This window comes from Triticum urartu, unplaced genomic scaffold, assembly GCF_056163025.1.
Source record: "Triticum urartu cultivar PI428250 unplaced genomic scaffold, HENAU_Tu73 scaffold479, whole genome shotgun sequence".
Taxonomy (NCBI): domain Eukaryota; kingdom Viridiplantae; phylum Streptophyta; class Magnoliopsida; order Poales; family Poaceae; genus Triticum; species Triticum urartu.
In genome coordinates this window covers 13,191-20,000 of record NW_028260660.1, presented here as the reverse complement: position 1 = coordinate 20,000, position 6,810 = coordinate 13,191, and positions in this window count along the sequence as shown.

Sequence of the window (6,810 nt, the reverse complement as noted above, 5' to 3'; positions counted from 1 at the left end):
CGATACCTAAAAGGTGGAATAGCGATTTTCGAACCATTTCCTATAAGAGAATGGTTTCCATTACTTTGAGAAATGGATTCTTATATCAAACTATAGCTATTGCATTAAAGAAGAAAAGAAACTAATAGAAGTCGAAGACGCGGAATGATAGTGAATAGAGAGAAAGATTCTTCTGATTTTCTTGTTTCTATCTACTAGACGCCGTAGAGAATTGAGAATTTTCATGTCTTTCAATTCTCGTACTCGTAATTGGAAAGTTATGGAAGGAGACCCATCATTTTGCAATGAAAACAACATATAAAACTCTGGACAATTTCGAAATCAGGCCAAGCGTCTTAATACATATGCAAAAAAATTCATTATTGGCCCACCATTGATTAGAAGATTTAGCTTGTATGAATCGCTATTGGTTTGATACGAATAATGACAATCGTTTCAGTATGTTAAGGATACAGATGTATCCACAATTCATTTAGAGTTACTTAATAGTCTATTTCTTATACCATATCTCTATCCCGTGAAATTCTCGAGCCAAAAGATGGATGCATATGCTGTGTTTCATTTTGCTAAATGATATCAATTAAATGGTGTATCAATTCCATAAATTGCATATAGCAATAAATAAATCAGCAAAATTCTTTCTAATATTTTAGATAGAAGAAACATTTCTTCTATCTAAAATATTAGAAAGAATGTACCCTTCTATCCAAATCCAATTTGCATCGATAAAATAAATCCAAATTCCAGTAGTAGATGAATAATTGCAAATTTGTGTGTGTACGAGATTAGAATAACTTCAAAATAACTGACATAATTTTGTATTTTTCCTGATCAGAAAAATACATGAAAAAGAAAGGAGGTAGAAAAATTTTTGGATTTATGGTTAAAGAAGAAAAAGAAGAAAACAGGGGTTCTGTTGAATTTCAAGTATTCAGTTTCACCAATAAGATACGGAGACTTGCTTCACATTTGGAATTACACAAAAAAGATTTTTCATCGGAAAGAGGTCTACGAAGACTTTTGGGAAAACGTCGACGTTTGCTGGCTTATTTGGCAAAGAAAAATAGAGTACGTTATAAGAAATTAATCGGTCAGTTGAATATTCGGGAGCAGTAATTTAATCGTTCAAATTTTTTTCTTGTTTTATTATTTTTTTAGTAGTCTTATAGTAGTCTTAGATTTTTCATTTTGATGAGCCTCGCTTTGAGGAATTCATGGAATAATCCATTTTCATGGAATAATGAATTAAGGAAGAAAGGATATGAGTCTACCGCTTACAAGAAAAGATCTCATGATAGTCAATATGGGCCCTCAACACCCATCAATGCATGGTGTTCTTCGACTGATCGTTACTCTCGATGGTGAGGATGTTATTGATTGTGAACCCATATTAGGGTATTTACACAGAGGAATGGAAAAAATCGCGGAAAACCGAACTATTATACAATACTTACCTTATGTAACAAGGATATAGAGAGATTGTAGAAAGGGGATAGGATAGTTATTTTTGCAAGAGACTTGTTGTAAATTCCTTAACTTAAGAAAGAAAAAAGAATAAAAACACAGATACATAACATAAAAAAAAGAATAAATAAGACGAGATTCGACCTCCCCCTACATATTTAATTTCCTCTCCTATACAAAAACTAGCAAGACCCACTCCATTGGTAATTCCATCAATAACACCCTTATCAAAAAACTCCGTGAGTTCGGTTAACCCTCTTATACCGAGGGTAAAGACCCTAGTATAGAAAATATCTATATAACCACGATTATATGACCAACTGTATATATTTTTTTTTACTTGATCTAAAAATTCTTTTTTAGGATTTCCTTTGTAAAAAGAGTTTATTAAATCCAAATTCTGAAAAAAAGAATAAGCGGATCCATAGAAGATATATGCTATGAATAAACCAAAGATAGCTAGACTTACAGAAGAAATTGCATTAGTAATAAATTCATATGAATTTACAAAAGAATTAGAACTTTCCTGGGTAAAGTTTATTGAGGGAGTTAACCACTTTGATAATATGGTTAACTCTGCTATTCCATTACCAATTCCTCCATTATCAAAAGAGATTCCTATGAATCCAATGAACAAAGTGAAAAGTAGTAATATAAGAAGAGGAAATAACATAGTATTTCCCGTTTCATGCGGATAGGCAAAAGTTTTTTTAGCCCCAAAAGACGTAGTAAAGGATCCTATCCTATTTCTTGTATTACCTTGAATTTTTGGTATATTTTGTGAAAAAAAAGAAACTCCACTCTTCGTTGTTGATAAAACGAAATCCCTATTCACTCCTTTGGGTATCCTTTTTCCCCATAAGGATATTGAATACAAGGAACTCTCTTTAGTGCTACTGTAATTTTGAAAATGAACACGCAAATACCCATCAAATGTAAGTAAATATATCCGAAACATATAAAAGGCAGTTAATCCTGCAGTAAAGGAGGCTATTATTCCAAAAAAGGGCGAATACAACCAACTATTACTAAGGATTTCATCTTTGGACCAGAAGCAAGCAAGAGGTGGAATACCACAAAGAGAAAGTGTACCCCATAAAAAAGTAGTTCTTGTGATTGGAATGTATTTTCTTAAACCGCCCATAAGAACCATATTTTGACTTTTATCTGGTGAATATCCAACAAGAGGTTCCATTGAATGAATAACGGATCCGGATCCCAAGAACAATAAAGCTTTTGAATAAGCATGAGTGATCAAATGGAATAAAGCAGCTTGATAAGAACCTATACCTAGAGCTAACATCATATAACCCAATTGAGACATTGTAGAATAGGCTAAGCTTCTTTTAATATCTCTCTGAGCAAGAGCTAAAGTAGCTCCTAAGAATAGTGTTATTGTACCTACTAAAGAAATAAAACTCATTATCAAAGGTAAAGATATGAAAAGAGGAAGAAGTCGAGCTAGAAGAAAAATTCCCGCAGCAACCATAGTTGCTGCGTGTATAAGAGCCGAAATAGGAGTGGGCCCTTCCATAGCATCGGGTAACCATACGTGAAGAGGGAATTGTGCGGATTTCGCAACTGCACCAAGGAATAATAAAAAAGCACACAAAGTAGTAAGTAAAGAGTTAATTCCATTATTAGGAATCCAGTTATTAGCTATTTTGAACAAATCCCTAAACTCTAAACTACCTGTTATCCAAAAAAAACCTAAAATTCCTAATAATAGACCAAAATCCCCTACACGATTAGTTACAAAAGCTTTTTGACAAGCACTCGCTGCGATTGGTCGTGTAAACCAAAAGCCTATCAATAAATAAGAACACATTCCCACGAGTTCCCAAAAAAAATAAATTTGTATCAAATTGGAGCTAGTAACCAATCCCAACATGGAAGTATTGAAAAAACTTATATAAACAAAAAATCTCAAATATCCTTCATCGTGAGACATATAACCATCACTATAAATAAGAACCAGGATTCCTACAGTAGTAATTAGTATTAACATAATAGAAGTAAGTGGGTCAATCAAGTATCCAAATTCTAAAGAAAAATCATTATTGACGGTCCAAGACCATAGATATTGATAGATCGAACTTCCATTTATTTGTTGAATAGACAGTTGAACTGAGAATACCATAGCTATACTTAAGAGTAAAACACTAGGAAAAGCCCATATGCGACGAAGATTTTTTGTTGCTGTCGGAATAAGAATAAGGCCAAATCCCATTGACATAATAACTGGAAGTGGGAGAAGAGGGATTACCCATGCATATTGATATGTATGTTCCATAAGAAAAGAAATTGCAATTTTTACTTCAATTTTTACTTCAATTTTTCTATAAAATTGTTTCCGATTCACCAAACCAATTCTTATCTCTTTCTGAAAGAATAAATAAAAAGAATAAGAAAAAATACTGAAATTCTTAATTTTTCCAAAATTTATCTCATTGAAATAATTAAAAATTAAGAATGGGTTTAGTTGGTTAAATTAAAAAAGTTAATAAAATAACTAGGTAACGAAGTTATTTTATTAACTAAATAAAGATATTTATAAAAATAAAAAAAAAAAAGTGGAATCATTTTACTTTCTATTCATAATTCATTTTTATATTTCTTTAAAACAAAGATGAAACAGCTCTCTTGTTCCATAATTAACTGATTGAGTGAATTCCAATGAAAACCTATGTTTATAAGAAATTATCGAATAGTCCTTACTTCATATAGAACTAAAATTCTAATGACTATAAATTACCTAAGTTTTAGAATGTCTTGTTTAAGAGACTCAGTATTTTTTGTTTTGATTGGAATTCCTTTCCTTTATGGAATACCATTCTGAACTTAATTAACTATTTTCATTTTCCCTTCTTTTTATCCCCCCGTCTTATCTTATATGGGGGATAGGCTTCCATACCATATATCTATATATGGAGTATACTTGATATATAAATAGATATAAATAGATTTAAATGAGAAACCCTTCTATATATTCTATATTATTAAAAAAAAAGTATAAAATATATAAAGAAAAAATGTTAAAAAATTCTTGTTGTCTTATCCGCATTAGACAAAATGAAGTAAAAAATAATTCAAAATTTAAGTATCTTTCAGTATCTAAGTATAAATACTAATAAAAAGAAGAAAGAAGGATTGATTTGCAGCAATAGATGTCTTTCACATACAACTAGAAAAAAGTAATTTCCTTTTTGAATGGCAGTTCCAAAAAAACGTACTTCAATGTCAAAAAAGCGTATTCGTAAAAATATTTGGAAGAAAAAGACTTATTTTTCCATAGTACAATCTTATTCTTTAGTAAAATCAAGATCATTTTCGAGCGGTAATGAGCATCCAAAACCAAAGGGTTTTTCTGGGCAACAAACAAATAATAAGATTTTGGAATAATATGAATTGACTTATCAAAAAAGAATTCCAATTATTTAATAATTTGGATTCTTCTTTGAATGTACTTTTATGTGTCGAATTACTCGGTACAATATTCTTAGAACAAAAAACCCCTCTTATCTTATATATACAAGAAAAAAAAAGTTTTGTTTGGTATACTGTGTGCTAAGTATTCTTTTCCTATCAATGAACTTTTCATAATTTTCCTAATAGAATCCTCATATTCTATTAGGAAAATTATGAAAAGTGGAGTATTCTTACAATAGGACTTACAACTTCCACCTATCTTCTCCAAAATCATAAGGTTAGTAAATCTTATTAATAAGAGCATAAAGACTTTCATTCTAGAAATTTTTAAAAAATCCAAAAAGCCTTTTCTATTTATCCATTTTATTTTAATTTCATCATTAAATAGAAACCCTTTTGGATTTTTTTCATTGTATTGAAAGAATTTTCAAAATGTAAAGGGGAAATTAATTAGAAAAAATTAGTTCTATAATTGCAAGTTAGAAAAAAGAAGTTCCAACTCTTTCAAGCAGTGTTTGTGTTTCTATTGGGCAAAGCAAGAGTTTATTGTAAAAAAAAAAAATGGAAACGATACTACCAAACGAAGTCTATTTTAATGAAAACTCTAATGTTCCTAAATTTTATGGACTTTCCCAATATCGACGATTCCCAAGATAATAGCTATTATTCTTTTAAGTTACCTATTATTTGAAGTTAGCCGCCATGGTGAAATTGGTAGACACGCTGCTCTTAGGAAGCAGTGCTCAAGCATCTCGGTTCGAATCCGAGTGGCGGCATTCTTGAAAAAGAATACAATAGATTAGAAATCAATTCGAAATTTACAATTTTGTAATGGGACCTTCCCCTTATGCTATTTGCAACTTTAGAACATATACTAACTCATATCTCTTTCTCAACGATTTCAATTGTGATTACGATTCATTTTATAACCTTATTAGTTCGTGAACTTGGAGGATTACGCGATTCGTCAGAAAAAGGAATGATAGTTACTTTTTTCTCTATAACAGGATTCTTAGTTTCTCGTTGGGCTTCCTCGGGACATTTTCCATTAAGTAATTTATATGAGTCATTGATCTTCCTTTCATGGGCCCTGTATATTCTTCATACCATTCCTAAAATACAGAACTCTAAAAATGATTTAAGCACAATAACTACGCCAAGTACTATTTTAACGCAAGGCTTTGCCACATCGGGTCTTTTAACTGAAATGCATCAATCCACGATACTAGTACCTGCTCTACAATCTCAGTGGTTAATGATGCATGTCAGTATGATGTTATTAAGCTATGCAACTCTTTTGTGCGGATCCTTATTATCTGCCGCTATTCTAATCATTAGATTTCGAAATAATTTCCATTTCTTTTCTAAAAAGAAAAAAAATGTTTTAAATAAAACATTTTTCTTTAGTGATATTAAATATTTTTATGCAAAAAGAAGTGCTTTAAAAAGAACCTCTGTCCCTTCATTTCCAAATTATTACAAATATCAATTAACGGAGCGTTTGGATTCTTGGAGTTATCGTGTCATTAGCCTAGGATTTACCCTTTTAACCGTAGGTATTCTTTGTGGAGCAGTATGGGCTAATGAGGCCTGGGGATCCTATTGGAATTGGGATCCTAAGGAAACTTGGGCATTTATTACTTGGACCATATTCGCAATTTATTTACATAGTAGAACAAATCCAAATTGGAAGGGTACGAATTCTGCACTTATAGCTTTGATAGGATTTCTTATAATTTGGATTTGTTATTTTGGTATAAATCTATTAGGAATAGGCTTACATAGTTATGGTTCGTTTACATTAACACCTAAATGATTACATAAAATAAAACCTTCATGAAATGAAGGTTTTTACTTTTATGTTTTATTTGAGAACCCCTTGAACGCCTTATCAAAGGGTTCTCAAAAATTCGAGAT